At 54.4% G+C, this 17,243-nt stretch overlaps 1 long non-coding RNA gene across 2 annotated transcripts; it reads left to right on the top strand.

The window, feature by feature from the left end:
- Positions 1-1,051: 1,051 nt before the first annotated feature.
- LOC114816196 lies at positions 1,052-2,383 on the top strand. 2 transcript variants are annotated; one of them, XR_003763966.2, is made up of 3 exons: positions 1,052-1,472; positions 1,890-2,015; positions 2,207-2,383. It is a non-coding gene; the product is annotated as an uncharacterized LOC114816196 (long non-coding RNA). The 2 variants fall into 2 exon arrangements; XR_003763965.2 differs by having other exon boundaries at positions 1,056-2,015.
- The last annotated feature ends 14,860 nt before the right edge of the window (positions 2,384-17,243 follow it).

Genomic DNA, 17,243 nt, shown 5'->3' with positions numbered 1-17,243 from the left:
GGCTCGCTGCGGGGGCGGTGGGTTGCGGGGTAGGGTGGGGGTGTGTGTGTGTTGGGGGTAGGGGGGGAGAGATGGCGTTTGTGTGTACACGGTTGTACGCGGTTGCTGATTCTCTTTCTGATGGAGCACCGCTCCTCTCTGCCCGGGCCCAGAGAAAGATCTCGGCGAGGACACCGAGGACGGGGGGCGAGGGTCCTGGGTCCGGCCGGGGCGGGCGACCTGCGCGGACACTTGGTTCAGAGGCTTGCGACTCGGGCCCGGGGCGCGGGGAGAGGAAACGCGCGGTCTCGGTAAACTCTCTCCGCTCTGTTGTGGCTGACCGCTTTACAGCGATAATGTCTGCTAATGGCCGCGCTAATTACGGGGGGCGGGGGGCATTAAGGGTCTGAACACTCAACGAACTTTTCCCAATAGAAGAGGGGAAGGAGGAGGAGGAGAAGGAAGGGGGGAAGAGGATGAGGAAGGGGGTGGAGGAGGAGGGAAAGGGAGAGGATGAGGCAGGGGATGGAAAGAAAAAAAAAATAAAACTCAACAAACCAGCCCCACCACCCCACACGGTTTGTGTGGAAACTCATTTTGGGTCGGGCCCTTTTCGCCCAATCATTTTGCCGGAGCTCAAACATGTCTTAGCTCAGAACAGTCAATTACCAGGGAGCCTAGCGACATCCATCACCCGGGACACTGGAAGTTTGGGGGAGGAGTGGTGGGCAAAAACTATCGATTGCTGCAGTGTGAGAGTGTGTGAGAGTGTGGGAGGGTGGGCGAGGGTGTGCGCTGTCCCCCTCCCCCATCTTTCTTTCTCTCTCTCTCTCTCTCTCTCTCTCCCTCTTCTCCCTTTCTCTCCCTCTCTCTTTCTCTCTTTTTCTCCCCGTCCGTCTGTCTTTCTCTCCTGTCTCAGGCTCTCCTCCTGCCTTGTCTCTCGAAGAGCGCAGTCTTTTTGATCGTGTCTCTTTCACTTTCTCTTTTTTCTCTTACTCTCCCCTCCCTCATCTCAGTCTCTCTTTTTTCCTCTTTCTGCGCCCCCCCCCACTCCCTTTCCTCTGTCTCATTCCCCTTTTCTCTCCCCTTCTCCCCCTCTCTGGAGCTCACGGTCCCCTGCACACAAAATTCGAACCAGACCACCGCCCACCCCTCTTTCCCTCCTGGGCTCAGCTCCCCGGCCTCCCGCAGCTCCTTTCCCCACGCCCCGCACCAAGCCCCGCGCTTTCAAGCGAGGGGGCGGGAGAAAGTCGTGTGTATGTGTCCCCCCCCCTTCAGAGGGGGGCGAGAGAAGCTTAGGCTCGGGGCGGGGGGCGGCAGTGGGGGTGAGACGGGCTCGTTTCTCCTGCTCTCGTTCGCTCGCGGCCGCCCGCCCGCTCGCGGAAGACGATTTCGGGGGATCCAGGACCAGATTTCGGCTGCGTGTGCGGGGGACCAGAAAGCCGAGCCATCTGGCCCCCCGTCTGCACGGGGTGTGGAGATGCGCTCCAGAGGTCAATAAAGCCCCTCCAAAAATGATAAATGACCGGGTACCTGCGATGATGCGAGTGATTATCGGAGCAATTAAACCGTTTGATTAAATGAGCCGTCATAACAATGATGGCTTCGGGAAAACCGCCCGCACATAAAGGAGGCCGGTCCTGGGAGGGGAGAGGTGATTCCGCTTCGCCGGCCGGGGCAAGGAGTCCGAGCCGGCCAGTCCGAGTCCGGGACCCGGGCCAGCGGCCACCGGGCCAGAGAAGTAGAGGAGAGCTGGAGCTGGTCTGATGATTGGTTTTCAAAAAGAAGACTCACCCGGCTCTTCTGAGCCTCTCTTAGCGCTATCAAAGCCAGCAGGAGCGCGCACCTAAGGCAGCGTCCACCCGGAGTATCGGGGTTCATCTTTTCTGTCCTCCTTTCCCTCTTTCTAGGGGGCCCCCGCCCCGCCAAACCACCTCGGGGGCCTCGTCCCTTTACTCCCGGACGGGTGAGGAAAAGGTGAGTCCGGAAAAAGAGGAGAAAAAGCCGGCAGGTTCGCGGATCTCGTTTCAATGCCGGTAAGTTTGCAGGGAGCGGGGAAGCGGGGAGAGGCTGACGGGGAGGGTGGGAGAGAGGTGGGGGTCCCCCCCCCACGGGTGGGGGGGCCGCCTCGGACATCCAGGCCGTGGAAACGGACGGACGGACGGACCCGCCCTGGGGATTAGGCCCCTGTGGCGCCGCCTCTTCCCGCTTTCTCCCCTTCCCACAGGAACAGGGATTTCTGTGAATTCGCAGCAGCGGAGTTTTAGAAGACGGGTGATTGTCACCGTTGCGGGCCACTTCGACTTCTCTCTCCTTCTCCCTCTCCCTCCCCATCTCCTTCCGCCCGGAGAAATTCTGAAACTTTTCCTTGAAAAAAATCCAAAAACTAAAAAAAAAAAAAAAAAAGCGTTCGTTGTAAAAAGCCCCGGTCTTTCCCCGGCCCGCCCCATCCCGGGTTATTCGGATTTCATTCTCCACCCCAGTCGCCGCTCGACTGCCGAACACTGATCTTTCCCCCACCCCGCCCCAGTCCTAGTAGAGGGCTCCTCCAGATTTGGGGGTGGGAGGTGGAGAGAGTTTGTTAAACCTACGGTTGGGGGAGGTAAGCATGCGGGATTCCCTCCCCCCTCGAAAGGGGCTTTTTGGAAAACGCTTAAGCGGTAGAGAAACCACCCGCCTTCCTCCCCCTAATTGTGCTGACCGCTTGTCCTTGTCCTTCGAATGTCCGGCGACTGCGGCGGGGGGGTGGGGTGAGGGGGTCCTCCCTCCTATTCCTGAACGGGGGTGACGGGCCGAGGGAAGGGAAAGAGGGAAAACGAGTTATGTTTCCATCTACCTTTCCCACTCCGATCGGTTCGAGACCGCGCCAGGGGGCTGCGGGTTTTAATTCGGGGGAGTTATAGATTTCTCCTCTTTAAAGCCTCCTTCAATTTAAGAGGTTCAACAACCCTTCCCCCCGCACCCCTTTCCGCCGGGCTCCCTGGAAGTTTTCTTTTTCCCGCGGAAGTTTTCTTCTCTCCGCTCCCCGACGGGATCGAGGTTCCCGTGGCTCGGGGCGCCGAGGGGGCCGGGATCCCCTAACCCTAATTTCGGGTCACCCGGGGTCCTGGGCCGGGGCGCGCAGGGCCTCATTGGGGAAGCCGCTGCTTTTCCCGGCCGAATTTTTGCCGCTCGGCAGCCCGGGGCAGAGAAAGGGAGCGTTGTTCCCGGCGTCTCCAGCCAGGGCGACCCGCTCCCTCAATTTGGGGGGAAGGGAGAGCGGGAAGAAGGGAAGGAGGGGGTCGGGGTCCCGGGAGAGCCGGAGCCCCCCAGCTGGCGGCTTCTTCCCGGGCGGAGAAGGTCCCAGTGGGCGTAAATCCCTGTCCCGGGACGGATTCGAGGGCAGGGGTTCGTGGGTGCGGGGGAGACTAGTGCCCGGTAGTCTCCGGGTACGGGGCCCCGAAGGCGCTGGCCATTGCTGAGCTGACCCTCGACGGCGGCCGCCCCAGAGCAGGGAAAACCAAGCTCGAGAGGATGCGGGGTTCGGAACCGTCTTCCCGGTTTCCACTCCCGCTTTTCCCAGACCCCTAGACGACCCGGGCTGGGGATCCTCTCAAACTGGAGCGGGAGGCTGTTTTGCGACAGAATGGAGTCCGCCCCACCCCCCCTCCGGATTTGTACTGATTTTCCTACTCCCCCGAATTTCTTCTTCCCCCGGAAAAGCGAACTCTCCCAACAGGTAACATATAATAATAATAATAATAACAGTAACAACAATTATAATAATAACGGTAAGGCCAATGAATTTCTCCCAGTTAAGCATTGAATTTTGCTCCATTTTTTCCCCCCCGAATGCCCGTCGCGTGATTTCACTCGAACCCTCCCGTAGGGGACGAGGCGGGGGTCCGGTGAGAAATAACCGGCCCTCTGGGTGGGAAAATCTTTTTTCCTTTCCTCTGGGAGCAGAGAAATCAGAGTTGGGTAAAAGAGGCCAGCGCCGGGCCCTGGGAATCCGGGTTATTGAGTTGGCGGGTTACAATTCGGTTCTCCCGCCTCCAGCGGTTGCAGACTCCGACGCTCAGGGCTGCCCTGACCCCGATGGCAACTTTATCCGGGCTGGGCTGTGGGGGGGGAGGTCAGGCAGTCGGGGTCCCCAACCCTCGTCCACGGCGGGGGAGGTGGAGGATGGGAAGGGGGAGGGCAGGGAAGCTTTTCCGCTCTTGGAAAATTGGGGCTGAAAGAGGGAGTGGGAGGAGAGGCTGGAGTGTTTCGGGTTCAAGCGAGCGAAGACTCTTCTTCTGCAGGGAAGTTCTCTCCCTGTCCTCGCGGGACCGAGAATCCGGAACGGGAAAATAATTCGGATCCTGTTTTCGGGATTCGTTCACATCTTGCCCCTCGCCCGGGGGCCAGCACCTTTTCGGCCGAGCAGGGGGAGGCGGTGGCACAAGTCCTTGGAGGGTATTGCGGGCTCTGAAGCCCACCCCCTCATCTCCCACCCGCAGCCCCCTCTCCCGTCTTCAATGTCTCGCCGTCCCTTCCTCTCCGCCCGGAGGCCGACGGGGTCATGGGAGAGGAATTAGGAACAGGAAAATGGCCTTGGTGGGGAAATTTTCCGTTCCCCTTCTCTCCATCTCCCGCCCCTCTTTCTCTGCACCCAAGAGAGCCAGAGACACCCCGAAAGAGACCAATCTCTTCCTTGCCATTCCGCGCCCCGCTTCAGCCCCCTCCCTCTCCAACCGGATTCACTTTTGCAAAATCGTACATCGTGGGGTCCGGGGTGGAGCGTGGGGGAGACAGAGACAAAGTTCCAAAAGAGATAAAGAGACACTCGGAGACATTAATCTTTTCTCCTCGGGGTCCTCCCTATTTCCCAAACCCGTACAGCTTTCGAGCGGGCTGAGTTGGGATTTCTTTTCTTCTCTTTCCTTTTCCCCCTTATTTCTTTTTCTCTCCGGCGCGGAGTTCCCGCAGGAGACCAGGCCGGGGGCGGGCGGCTCCAAACGCGGCCCTCTAGCGCTCCCTGGCGGGGCTCCAGCGTGCCGGGATGTGAGCGCTCCGGCTCCCGTCCGGTCCTCGCCTTCTCCAGCTTTTCCCCTTTCTTCTCCCCCCCTCACATGCCCCACTCCCCACGCCCGATTTCCTCCCCCGCCCGGAGCCTGATTTCCCCCGCCCCACCCCACTCAGAAGAGGGACTGAGGGGTCCCGGGAAATGCTAAACGGAAAAGCCACCCCCTGCCCAGCCCTTCTCTAGAGGCAGGGAAAATAACTGGAGAAATAAGGACCTGCTGAGGCCGATTCTGGTTATAGATAACATGCAGGCAGGTGGGCGTGGGGGAAAGCAGGTAGGTAGCTAATGTAAGGAGATAAGTAGGTGGGTAGGTAAGAAGGTAGGAAAATAGGTAAGGTAAGTAGGTGGGCCGACGGATCTCTTTCCCTGTGGCCAGTCCAAGTGGGGTAACCAGGAGGAAGGTGAAGAGCTAGAAAGTGGGGCAGAGAAACATTTCCGCTTTTTTTGAATTCACCTGTTTCTCAGAGCTCAGAACCACTCGGGATTATGGGGGGCAGGAAGCCAAGCACTGGCACCCCCACACACAGTCACACACAGAGCCACACATGGGCCCCAAAGTGTGCACATGCACCCATACCCACAAACCATACAAGCGGGCACACACTCACACACACAATGACACGCAGCCACTTTGCGCCTCGCATGAGCGCGCTCACACACACACACACACACACACACACGCCTGCACCTCTACCCTTACTTCCACGCACACATCCACAGCAACACAAACACACACACACACGCCTCCCACCCCTTCCTCAACTCTTCTCCCCTCCGTCCAGTGGGCCGGAAGTGGGGCAGGAGAGAAGATGAAGAGCTGAATTTGGGGCGATTTTCTTTGGTTTCCGTTCAATTTTCTTTAAAAGCAGACCCGAAACGTTAGCAGGAGGCTCGGTCAGAGCCGGAGAGGCCCGGATTATCATGAGCGTCGACAGGCAGATAGTAGCCCGATAGTCTCGCAGCGAACAGGTAGAACTGTTGGCGAGACGGGTAAAGCCCTAGATATTAGGACGGATAACTAGATATTAGGCAGGCGGGGAGAGGGACTCGATTAGATAAATATTGAGCATATATATAGATGAGATAAATTAATATTTATTGAAGGTGGCTAATGTTAGCCAGGTGGGAGATAGCTAGGAAGAGAAAGGGGGGCATCAGAGGAGAGACCAGAGGGCTCAAGCGCGGTACGTAGGTAGGCAGACAGGCAGGAAGAGAAGAATCGAATTGGCAGGGGAGAGGGGACAGTTGGACGGGCAGTACATTGCAGTATTTCGCAGAAATTGCCCGAAGCCGGGGGCTCCAGCATTGAAACCCCGCCCCCACCCCCCTTCAGGCCCCCTGCTCCATCCCCCAGCCCCCGGCCCCATATTTTCAGATCCAAACCGCAGGATCGCAGTTTTTATGGCTACATCATTGGTGGATCTGAACTAGATACTGGGTTCAAACCCGGATTTGGCGATCAGTCCGGGGACGGGGAGCATGGAGCAGAGAAGGAGACAAAACTCCTGCCTACATCTCTGTCTCTGAATCTCGCGGCCCTTGTACTTCTGTATCCCTCCTTGCTCCGTTTTTGTATCTCTCTCTCTTTGCCTCTGTATCTCCCTGCCTCTGTATCTCGCTGATCTCATATATCTCCGTACCCCCCTCCCTCTATATATCTCTGTATTGCTCCGTCTCTGTATCTCTCTCCCTGTCTCTGTTTCTCCTTGTTTCTGATTTTTGTTGATTCTGTCCCTCCCTCCCTCTGTGTATCTCCATAACGCTCTCTGCCTCTGTAGCTCTCCGTTTCGGTATCTCTCTCCCTGTTTCTGACTCTCGCTGCCTCCGTCCTTCTCTGTACCTCTCTGTCTCTGTATCTCTTGGCCTCTGGGATTTTTCTCGCGCCGCCGAGAGGCAGGGGAACACTGGAACCTCCTGGAAGGCCGTGGAAGTTGGCCGGGACCGGCGAAGGCCGCCGCTTCCGTGGCGTCTGCCTTCCTCTCGGAGCCGGGTTGGTTGGGAGGGGAGGGCTGGGGTGGAGAGAACGGGGGTCCCAGACCCCTCGAAGAAACGCTCCGTAAAAACCAGCCGCTACCAAGATCCTTTTCCCACCAGCGCAACCAGTCCGCCTCCACCCGCTCCCTACACCCCAAACTCGGACTGTTTTCGGCTGTGGGGCGATTCGGGCTAGGATCGGGGGGCCGGGGGTTGACATCTCTCTCCCGCGATCAGCATCGAGCTGGGAGTCTTCCCCCGCCCCCAGGGAGGACGTCTTTTTTTTTTATGGTATTTAGATATGGACTCAATATTTATCCATTCGCGTCCCTCTCCCCGCCTGCCTAATATCTGTGTGTCAAACGCTGTTCTAAGCGCTGGGGTAGGTACAAATTAATTAGGTAGGACGCAGTCCCGGTCCGGCAGGGAGTCACGGTCTAAGTAGGAGAGAGAACAGATATCCCCAGGGCCCTGCTCTCTCCACTAGGCCACGCTGCTTTTCTAAGGGTTAGGAGCTTTTGGAGGTGATCTTCCTCCAAGAGGGGCTTCCGGAGCCCAGAAAAGATTGGGTTCTAATCCCGGCTCTGCCACTTTTCTGCTGGGTGATCTTGGGCAAGATACTTCACTTCTCTGTGCCTCAGTTACCTCATCTGTAAAACAGAGATTAAGAGTGCGAGCCCCGTGTGGGACAGGGACCGTGTCCAACCTGATTAGATTGTATCTACCCCAGCGCCTAGTACAGTTCTTGGCACACAATAGGCGCTTAAAAATACCATAAAACAACAACGGCAACAACAAGAAAAAAAGCACTCCCCAAACCCTCTGTTTCTGGAGGGGACAGTGGGAATGCTGGCAACTGTCACTGCCATCTAGCCGCGTCCCGGGATTTTCGGAAATCCCGGATCCACGGCCCTCGGGAAGAGCCAGCCGGAAGGCTCCGACCTTCCTGGAAACGGGCAGTCAACCCTCGAGTAACGGCTCCAATCGTTCCGGGGAGCCAAACGGGAGACCCCCGAATCGTTCGGGGAACGGACAGCCGAAAGGAAACCCCGCGAATTGTTCGGGAAACGGGGAGCCAAAAGGGAAGCCCCGAATCGTTCGGGAAACGGGGACTCAAACGGGAAATGCCCGAATCGTTTGGGAAACGGCGAACCAAAAGGGTACACTCGAGTCTCCTGGGAGGCGGAGGAGCCAAACGGGAAATCTTCCGGGAAAACCGGGGGAGCCAAACGCCAAGCGGGAAATGCTAGAATCTTCCGGGGAAAGGGGAGGGGAGTCAAACGCCAAGGGGGAAATGTTAGAATCTTCCGGGAAACGGGGGAGCAGAGCTCCAGCCTCATCCCGGTGAGAGATTTGGGGACCCGTGGGCTACTTTCTCTGTCTGTCCGCTCCCGGCCTTCTCAGGGCACAATTAGCCCTGATAATAAAAGCGAGTGGGAGAAACACAGAGGTCTCGAAGATTTTCATTGCGTTTGGCTCGGGGCTGAACGATCCGCCCGCTCGCCCGTCCACTCGCCCGTCCACTCTCCCCCCGTGAGCTGCAGGAGCGCTTGCCCCGGTGACCCCGGGTCAGGCCGGTCCCCGTTCCCGCCCCAACACCGCACTTCAAAGGGGGCGGCGGCTGCCGGTGCTTCTCCGTCGCGGGAAGAGGATTAAATATTTGTCATCAGAGGGATAAGGACCGGGCGGACCGGAGGACGGGAGGGACGGGAGGGACGCTGAGTTCTCCGCCTTCCACGGGGTTTCTGCGCGGGGCTCCGCCGGAGGGGTCCGGTGGGCCGGAGACCGGGGCTCTCCCCCGACCGGGGCCTCTTCTCTCTCTCTCTTCTCTCCCCCTCTTTCCTCCTACTGATTCTTTCCACATTTCTCTATTTCTCTCTCTCTCGCTTACTCTTTCTATGTCTCTGTCTCTTCCCTCCGCCTCTTTCCTCCGACTGTCTCTTTTCCTTGTGTTGTATTTCTCTCTCCCTCTCTCCTCTCTATGTGTCTGTTTTTCTCTCCGCCTCTTTCTTCCTACTGATTCCTTTCCACATTTCTGTATTGCCCTCTCTCTTCTCTATGTCTCTGTCTCTTCTCTCCGCCTCTTTCCTCCTACCGAGTCCTTTCCACATTTCTAAATTTCTCTCTCTCTTTCTCTCTGCTCTCTCTCTCTTCTCTCCACCTCTTCCCTTCTACTGATTACTTTCCACATTTCTGTATTTCTCTCCCTCTCTCTTCTTTACGTCCCTGTCTCTTCTCCCTGGCTCTTTCCTCCAGTGTTTCTTTTCCTCGCGTCTGTAGCTCTCTCTCTCCATGTGACAAGCACTTACTGTGTGCCAAGCACTGTACTAAGCACTGAAGTCGATACAAGCTAATCGGGTTAGCCCACGTGGGGCCCAGTCTTAATCCCCATTTTACAGATGAGGAAACTAAGGTACAGAGAAGTTAAGTGATTTAGCCAAGGTCACACACAGCAGACAAGTAGCCGAGTAGGGATTAGAACCCACATCATTCTGACTCCCAGACCCTCGCTCTATCCACTAGGTCACGCTACTTCTCTCTCTCTCTTTCGCTCTCTCTCTCGGTCTCTCTCTTTTTCTCAGTGTCTCTCTGTGTGTGCGTCTCTCCGTCTCCTCCCCTCCCGGTCCCTTACTCCACCGGGTCCTGTCCACGGCGAAGCTCAAGGCTGACTTTTAATGCCACCAATAAAAATGGACCGTGACCTTGATTCGCTCCAGTGTGACTATCTCATTAACCTAATGACTTTATGTCACCCAGGAAGCGGGCCAGTTTCTTCTTGATCTTTACCCCCATTCTGCACTAAGCATTTCTTTCCCTACCTGGCGTCCGGACAATCAATGTTCCTGTTTCAGCTCTGGCTCTGGCCCTGGCCTGGGAAGGCCGGGGCCGGGCGGACGCGGGTGGGGAAGGAGGGAGATTGGGAGAGTGTTGGAGTCGGCGGCTGGATGGAGCAGGAAAAATCGATTTTCCCAGTCTCAGGACTCCTGGTTCTTAAACTTTCGAGGGCCCTTCTTCCAAACATCCCCGCCTCCAGCGCCCCATGGCCTCACCTTCCCCCGATGTGCCTGATTACTTGTTTTGATGTGTATATATTTTTAATTCTATTTATCTCTACTGATGCCTGTTTACTTGTTTTGATGTCTGTCTCTCCCCCTTCCCCTGCCCCCCGCGCCCCAGACTGTAAGCCCGGTGTGGGCAGGGACTGTCTCTCTTCATTGCTCAGTTGTTCCTTCCAAGCGCTTAATACAGCGCTCTGCACACAGTACGCGCTCCATAAATACGATTGCATGAATGAACGAATGAATTCTCCCTCTATGTCGTGAGGGGAGGAGGACAAGGGATCTCAGAGGGTCGGGGGGAGGAGGGGGGCCGACACCTCAGACGGGCGGGGGGCGGGCACACACTTCAGAGACCGAAGTTGCCACCGTGGGCCTTCTCGACTCGGTTGGGACACCCTCGGATCCGTTCCGAGGTCTGAAGTTGGCTCGGCTGGACGTCCGGCTCAGACCGTCCTTACTGGGGTCCCTCCGTCCCCCTCGCCCCGAGGAGCACCTTAGAAGCCGTCCGGACCACGTTTCCCGTGTTCAACTAGAATAGCTCCGTTCCCCCAGCGGCATGACCGTGTTCCAATAAAACAACCTGCAAATAAATCCAAAACAAAAGGGCAAACGCAGAGACGCGAGGGCCGGAAGCATGCATACCAAAAAGCAAAGTGCAAATTAGATCTGAATATTCATGAGTCACAAATCATTGACAGTTTGAAATAATGCAAAACAGCTTTATAAATGAGGTTAAGGCAGGGGACACCCCAAAACGCATCACTAAATCAATAGCAATTTGATTGTGCACCGACTTGTAAATTGCCGTCACAGTTTTTGTGACACAGGAGAAAAAAAATACCCAGTATCTGATGAAGGAGGAGGATGCATAAATATTCCTTTTGTGCATTGTTACATTTTTGCAACTCAGCATGGGCTGGAGCAGACGTGCATACAAGGATGGAACAACCGAGTCTCCCCCCCTCCCTGTTGCCGCCCCCCCAGATGGATTTAAACTTTCCTCTGCTGGTTAATCTCAGATTGCTCTTATTTGCTAGGCTAGAAGGCAAAAAAAAAAATGAGAATAAAATTCGGTATTCCCATTGCACTTTCTAAAATAAAAATAATTACCCATCTTCCAACCCTGGACTAGGTTGGCACTGCATCAACTGAGCACCTACCATGTGCAGAGCACTATCCTGAACACTTAGGAGAGCCTGATAGGGTTAGTAGGACACAATCCTTGTCCTTGAGGAGCTTCCAGTCAAGTGAGGGAGAAAGACACTAAAATAAACTACAGAGAGGAGAAAGAAGGAAAGTAGATATTTAGGAGAGTTGTCCAAGTGCCCTTCAGCCATTGCATGTCCTCCAGGAAGCCTTCCCCGATTCATTTCTACACTCTCTACTAGAGTCCCCACTTTGGCCACATTTGAGTACCTCAGTATTTTCCCAGCACTTCTGTACTTATCTTACACACCCTGCCACATAAGCACATATCCACGCTACTGATCAGATGCAAATTGCAAAACTGTCTCAGTCCAGCTGGTGGTGATGGTCGGGATAGTGATGCAGAGTAGAGGGATGGTTAATGGGCTGTGGTTGTCATGGTGATGAGGTGTGGTGGTGTCGGAGATGATGGGGTGTGTGTGTGGGGGGGGGGTGTGTTGGTGGTCGTTTTGGGGTGTGGTGGAGATGGTGGAGGATGGTTCTGAGAGGGGACCTTTTCTGGGGGTGGGCACTAAAGTGAGATATTGGGGCCAAATGGTCATTCTGAAAGCTGGAAGTCAGCTGAGTCAGTGGGTTGGATCTGGGGAGAGGAGTGGGGGCATAGAATTGATGGAGCAGAGGGATCCGATTGGCGGGGCGGGGGGGGGGGGGTCCTTTCCAGTCCTTCTTGGAAGTTCTCAGATACGGAGATCCGAGAATCTGCCCCAGGCAGCTGGCAGGGCGACGATGGAACCAGGGGCCTCTGGTGCAGAACCAGGGTGAACCAGGTTCTGAGGTGGAACCAGGGGACCCTGTCCCCATCGTTCCACAGCTGGAACCCGGGGGCACGGGCCCCGTTGCCCCCACAACTGGACCCTGGGAACCTCAACCTCGCTCCCCCCCGGAGCACTGACCTGCCCTCCTCCCCCCCCCGCCAAGGCCCGAGACCACGCTCTGAGAAGGCCGCTTTGCGTTACCACAGCTGACTCTGAGTCCAGGCGAGCCAGGAGACTAAACGTAAAAGCTGTTAAATCCCTTTATCCGCCGACCTCCCCGTGCCCTCCCTTCCCCCACATCTATTTGCTTTTCCTGGAGGGTTTGAGAGTGCTCCATGACCACTCCCAAGGGCAGATCGGGATAGCCCTCCCTCAGAGTGGCCCTGAGCCCTCCAAGTCTGCCAGCCTCCACCTCCGAGCTCTCCCAAGCCCTGGGAAAGGTCCTGGTCACATCCGCTCACTCTGGCTCCCTTGGCTTGTGGACAGTCACGCTAATAATGGCGGGAAGCAGCGTGGCCTGGCGGAAAGAGCACCGGCCTGGAGGAAAGAGGACCTGGATCCTAATCCCGGCTCTGCCACTTGTCCGCTGGGTGATCTTGAGCAAGTCACTTGACTTCTCTTTGCCTCAGTTACCTCAACCGTAAAATGGGATGAAGACTGCGAGCCACATGTGGGCCAGGGACCGTGGCCAACCTGATTATCTTGTATCTACCCCAGCGCTTAGTCTTGCACATGATAAGCACTTAAACAATACCGCAATTATTAGTAGTAGTAGTATCCGTGAAGTGTTTACTCTGTGCCAAGCACTGTCCTAAGCGTTGAGGTAAATGCAAGATCATCAGGTCAGACAAAGTCCCTGACCCATAGGGAGCTTAAAGTCTAAATAAGAGGGACAGCAGGTAGGAAATCCCCATTTTACAGATGAGGGAACCGAGGCACAGAGAAGTTAAGTGACTTACCCAAGGTCATGCAGCAGGAAAGTGGCAGGACCAGGATTAGAACCCAGGTCTCCTGACCACCAGACCCATGCTCTTTCCCTGGGCCACACTGCTCCTCACAAATGAGAATCCGCGGATATGCTTCAGTGTTCATCTGTTACCCAACTTTCTACCTCTGGGGAGAAACTCCTTGAAATCATGGCAACCCTCTAGCTCACGGGTCTGCTTTGCTGAAGCTCTGGCAGTGATGAAGCCCTCAGTGCCAGTCTGGCATGTGATGGGCAGCGACTCCGAGGGTGGTCAGCCTCCCGTTGCGGGAGGCACAAGACAGATCCTGGTCCTGTTGAAAAGTCTGAAAAGCGAGCTCTCCTTTCCTACTTCAAGCCATTCAGATGGAGCCCTAGAATGGGCTCGACTGCAAACTGAGGCTCAGCACTGCAGTTGCAAGCAACACCCGTGGAAAGTGCCCAGTTGGAGTCAGAGGACCCGGGTTCTAAATCTGACTCCATCACCCATTTGCTTCATAAATTTGGCAAATCATTCACCTTCTCTGGGCCTCAGTTTCTTTATCCATAAAATGAGAAGTAAATAGCTAAATACTGTTCTCCCTCCCCCATAAGCCGTGAGCCCCATGTGGGACAGGGATTGTGTCCCATCTGTTTACCTTGTATCTACCCCATCGTTTAGTACAGTGCTCGGCACATAATAAGCACTTCGTAAAGGCCAGCATTATTATGATCATTATTATTGCTATCCTTCTTATTAATAATAATACTGTAATCTTCACCATAAGTATTTTCTTCAATCAGTGAATTAATATTCAGCCACGTGGCCAATATTCAGTCATGGAATTATTATTCAGCCAAGTGGTTAATATTCAATCATGTGATTGATATCCAATTACATGGTCAATATTCAGTCATGTGGTTAATATTCAAACACGTGGTTAATATTCAATCATGTGATTGATATTCAATTATGTGGTTAATATGCAACCATGTGGTTAATAATCAATCATGCGGATAATATTCAACCAGGTGATTAATACCCCATCACATAGTTAATAGCTTTCGAGAGAGTGAGTTTCATTCTCAGACCTGTGGATGCGATAAAGGGTGCTATTAAAGTCGGCACGATGTTTTTTTCCTGCAGGCATTCTTAGTTGTGAAGAGACGGGATTTTCCCGAATCGGGAAATTCTCAGTCCACCTCACTCGGCGCGATACGTACTTCTCGGTACCATGGCGGCTTCAGAAACGAGGGGATTGCACGAATAGTAATGGCACTCAGCAGGCATGAGACTGGGAGCTCGTTGTGGGCAGGGATCGTCACTGTTTATTGTTGTATTGTTCTTTCCCAAGCGCTTAGTACAGTGCTCTGCATCCAGTAAGCACTCAATAAATGCCACTGAATTGAATAAAATGAGAAGCAGCATGGCCTAGGGGACAGAGCACCGACCTGGGAGTCAGAAGGACCTGGGTTCTAATCCTAGCTCCGCCACTTGTCTTCTGCGTGACCGTGGACGAGTGACTTCGCTTCTCTGTGTCTCAGTTATCTTATCTGTAAAATGGAGATTAAGACTGTGAGCTCCATGTGGGACAGGGTCTGTGTCCAACTTGATCAGCTTGTCTCTACCCCGGTGCTTAGAACAGTACCTGGCACAGAGTAAGTGCTTAACGAATACCATTAAAAAAAAAACAAATATAACCCCCACCCCCGAAAAGACCCAGCTGTCTCTCCACCTTCAGAGCTCTTCTGAGAGTCCATCTCCTCCAAGAAGCTTTCCCTAAATCATCTTTTATCTCCCCCACCCAATCTCCCCGACTACTGCCGTTTCAGCACTTCTGCAATACCTAAACCATTCTTTTTTCAAAATGGTATTTGTTAAGCACTTACCGCGTGTCAGGCAGTACTAAGGTCTAGGGTAGACACAAGCTAATGAGGTTGGGCACGATCCACGTCCCACATGGGGCTCATAATTTTAATCCTCATTTTACAGATGGGGTAACCGAGGCACAGAGAAGCTGAGTGATTGCTCAAGGTCACGCAGCAGACAAGTGGCAGAGCCAGGATTAGAATTCAGGTCCTCCTGCTCCCAGGCTCGTGTTTTTTCCAATCAGGCCACACTGCTCTGCCTGTGTTTCTCGCCGTGACCCTTTTGTACCTATATTTACGCTCTCTGGCTTCCTTCCTGTGTATAATTTCTTTTAGCATCTGTCTCCCCCTCTGGATTATAAGGGCAGGTTTCAGATCTTCTGATTCTATTGGTCTCTCGCAAGTGCTTAGTGCAGGACTCTGCACACAGTAGACACTTCATCAATACTACCCAGCCGGATGGACCGACCACTGCAAACTGCTGATTCCTCTGGCGCTCGAATAGATTCGCTTCGGGCCCGGACTGGGGCCTGTCTTCGGAAAGCCCTTCAAAGGTTTTTCAGCCCCTCGGCAAAGAGCCCTCATTCCTGACCTTGTCAAGTCTGGCTGGAAATACAGACTCCCTTATTTACCCACGGGCAGTTTCCAGTAGCACTTCCTTTAAGGTTTTAAAACGACAGCAGCCATAAATGAAAGATTAGGAATCTTTACCCACTGTTGACTTCCCTGGTTGATTTGTGGGAGAGTCTGGTTGTGGGAAGAAACTCCAAAGCTTCTTATCTCTGTCCCGACACCCTCTGTACAGAAAGGGGCATGGACTGGAGGAAGCCAAGTTGAATATTTACCCCTTTTCCGTCCAACTCAATGCTGCTTGGATCTCAGTGAGAACTCGGGCCGTGGCCGCCAGACCAGCTCCAAGGGAAGCCTACAGTCTGCGTGTTTGTGACCTGAGCAGAGGCATATACGGGGGGTGGAGGAGGGGGAGATATCACCCCAGATCTTAGCATGGGCTTCTATCTGTCCTGCAGTGCTTAGGTCAGGCAGTCAATCTGCCGCTGCTTGGTTGGTTCTGGAGTCGAAGGGAGCACTTTGCCAAGCAAATGGCCGGCTTGATTTGTTAAAACGTGAATGGCACTAGGATTTATAAAGGCGGAGAGCTGACAGTGGGGTTAGGATGGAAGGGGGCACGGGAGACGTGGATAGCTATGAACCGAACCCATTTTAATCCGTCTGTAATACTTACTGAGCACTTACCAAGTGCAGAGCACTGCACTCAGCACTTGGGAAAGGACGATATAACAAAATTCGGTGATATAATCTCCGCCCACAAAGAGCTTACTGTCTATGGGGGAGACAGACATTAAAATGAATAACATAAAGGGGAAATAGTACAGGAAAAGGATATGGACATAAGTGCTGTGGGGCTGGGGGTGATTATCAAAGTGCTTAAGGGGTACACAGCCAAGTGTCTAGGTGATGCAGAGGGGAGGGTGGATTATGGGAAATGAGGAGATGGAAGTCAGGGAAGGCCTCTTGGAGGAGATGGGATTTTAGGAGGGCTTTGAAGGTGGGGAGATCGGTGGCGTATTGGAGATGAAAGGGAGGGCGCGAAGCAGCGTGGCGCAGTGGAAAGAGCACGGGCTTTGGAGTCAGGGCTCATGAGTTCGAATCCCAGCTCTGCCTCCTGTCAGCTGTGTGACTGTGGGCAAGTCACTTAACTTCTCTGTGCCTCAGTTCCCTCATCTGTAAAATGGGGATTAAGACTGTGAGCCCCACGTGGGACAACCTGCTTCCCCTGTGTCTACCCCAGCGCTTAGAACAGTGCTCGGCACATAGTAAGCGCTTAACAAATACCAACATTATTATTATTATCTTCCTGCAGGTACTTTCTGTCTTCAGGTTTTCATGTTGCTCAGATGCAGTGGTTCCACCTCCAAGGATAGATGAAACCACCCAGGAGCTTCCCTCCGGCCTCCACATCTGGGAAGGAGCTGATGAGCCCCCAGGAGAGGTCACCGTCCCGTCCCCCCGCCCCCCGCCAAAACACAAAACCAACCCTCTACTCCCTGCCATGTCTTTCTCTTTAGTACCACACCCTGTTTCACCCTCCTCTGGGCCTTCCCAACTGAAATCCTCAAGGGAAAGCCCAGCTCACTCTGTTGAGTGGCAAGGCCAAGGCTCAGAGAGGTTGACCATGAGGCTGAAAATCACACAGGCAAAGCTACAACCCAGGTCTCCCCGGTGCTGCCTCCCACCCATTTTCCCATCTCCCCATGGGAGGAGTCATAGAGTGCCCGGGGAAAATCTGGGGATTCCAAATACCCCCGGCTCCTCTAGACTGTAAGCTCGCTGTGGGCAGGGAACGTGTCTACCTACTCTGTTGTATCGTACTCTCCCAAGCGTTGAGTACA

The sequence above is a fragment of the Ornithorhynchus anatinus genome, chromosome 13 (assembly GCF_004115215.2).
Source record: "Ornithorhynchus anatinus isolate Pmale09 chromosome 13, mOrnAna1.pri.v4, whole genome shotgun sequence".
NCBI lineage: Eukaryota > Metazoa > Chordata > Mammalia > Monotremata > Ornithorhynchidae > Ornithorhynchus > Ornithorhynchus anatinus.
Note: the sequence above shows the minus strand (reverse complement) of the source record. Positions and strands in the feature narration are given on the sequence as shown.